Raw genomic sequence first — 2,132 nt, 5'->3', positions numbered from 1 at the left:
AGATAGAAAACTTTTACCTGCATCTTTTAAATCAATGCTTTAAAAAATCTGAGTAGCTCTAACTACTTAAAATGCAAATCCTAATCAACCATAAAATCTTTGCTGGTTTCAGAGTCTGCTGAACCACAGGAAAGAAACCAGGAAGAAACACCAAATGATTATGATTTTGAAAACATGTTTCATCTGAACAGGAGAGATGCACTGTAACTTCCTATCTTGTAAAAAGATGGAATACCTCGCAAAACTAAGAAGGTGGTTAGAATACGGCATTCCATTCTGTTTTAACCAACCACTCCCAAACTAGTCCTTTAGCATGAATGATAACTTGTTTTGGTCTCTTCATTGTGCTCTTGCTCCCTGTATAGGTGGGTCTGATCACTCCCCCAGCTCTTGGATGATAGCCAGCAGTTTAGCACATCTGCTTTGGGGTCACTTGGCTGTTTCCAGTTCCCTGCGTATAGCCTAGGGATGGTGGCCTATAGTCACTCAGTAGCTGGTGATACTGTGAGAATAATACCATGTGGTACACACACACACACAGACTGGTGCTGAAAACTGTGGATGTCTTCAAGAAGCCCAGAGAATTTTGGGCTTTGGGATTAGAGACTGAAAACCCTGGATATGATCAAGAGTGATCTGTTCCCTGCTGTGCACACAGCAGATGAGGACACTTTGGCTTGTGGTTTCCTAATACACCGTCTTATCTATTTGTCCTCCAGGAAAGACACAATAGGACAGTCAGACACACAGATGTACACATGCACATGTGCGTGCATGCACGCACACACACACACACACACGCTCTAACAAATTTGAACAAGGCTAATAGGAAAATGAAATGAAATGGATTGAATATAGGAAAGGGTACAAAAATAATTTATTAGAAGGAATGGTGTGGAACAAAGCTAGCATTATTGATCACCAACTATGTGTCAGATATTCCATTATCTCATTTAATTATTTTCTTATTTTTTCATGGACAAATAAAAATTGTGTACATTTATGGTATAAAACATGATATTTTGAAGTATGTACATTGTGAAAGGGCTAAATCAAGCTAATTAACCTACATGTTACCTCACGTACTTCTCTTTTATTAGTGGTGAGAACATTTAAAATTTACTCTATTAGCACTTTTCAAGTATACAATACATTGGTCTTAAATTTAGTCACAATGTTGTAAAACAGATCTCAAATCATTTAATTTTTCAAGTTGGTATTATTATTCTCCTTTTACAAATAAGTAAACTGAGGCTTATTGAGATTAAATAGTTTGTCTAATGTCACATGTAATAACTGGCAGAGCCCAAATTCAGACTCTAATTTGTTGGATTTGAAAATCTTTGGCTTTGCCGTCTGTCTCTCATGGAAGAAGGTGGAGCTTGGGGTAATTGGCATTAGGAGATTAGGTAATAGAGATGGTTGGTTAAGTGCATGAGGTGGCCACAGAGGATGGATGTGGCTGGATTTCACTGTCTTCCTCCACCCCTCCTATTCTCATAGTTGTGATATACATTGCCTCAGAGTTGCAGCTTTCTTTCTCCCCAGGATGAACTTTAAAAAAATTTTAATTAACAAAAAGTACTTTTAATAACCAAATAGTTACAGGGTACAATGTGATATTTTGATCTATGTATTATATACATTTGAGAAAGATTAATCAAGCTAATTAATGTATCTATCTCACCAACTTATTTTTTTTGTTGGGAGATTAATAGTGAAGAGACAATAAAATAATAGTTAAAAATCTATTATTTTAGCAATTTTGAAATACGTGATACTTTTTTTTATTATTATACTTTAAGACTTTTTTTTAATTATTATACTTTAAGTTCTAGGGTACATGTGCATAACATGCAGGTTTGTTACATATGTATACTTGTGCCATGTTGGTGTGCTGCACCCATCAACTCGTCAGCACCCATCAACTCGTCATTTACATCAGGTATAACTCCCAATGCAATCCCTCCCCCCTCTCCCCTCCCCATGATAGGCCCCAGTGTGTGATGTTCCCCTTCCCGAGTCCAAGTGATCTCATTGTTCAGTTCCCACCTATGAGTGAGAACATGCGGTGTTTGGTTTTCTGTTCTTGTGATAGTTTGCTGAGAATGATGGTTTCCAGCTGCATCCAT

General features: G+C 37.2%; 1 pseudogene; it reads right to left on the bottom strand.

Annotated features, from left to right (window-relative positions):
* Positions 1-256: 256 nt before the first annotated feature.
* Positions 257-520, bottom strand: LOC108541421 (cyclin-dependent kinase 2-associated protein 1 pseudogene; annotated as a pseudogene).
* Positions 521-2,132: the final 1,612 nt, after the last annotated feature.

Source organism: Rhinopithecus bieti, unplaced genomic scaffold, assembly GCF_001698545.2.
Source record: "Rhinopithecus bieti isolate Rb0 unplaced genomic scaffold, ASM169854v2 scaffold_759, whole genome shotgun sequence".
Lineage (NCBI taxonomy): Eukaryota > Metazoa > Chordata > Mammalia > Primates > Cercopithecidae > Rhinopithecus > Rhinopithecus bieti.
This window is presented reverse-complemented; position numbering and strand designations above follow the sequence as displayed.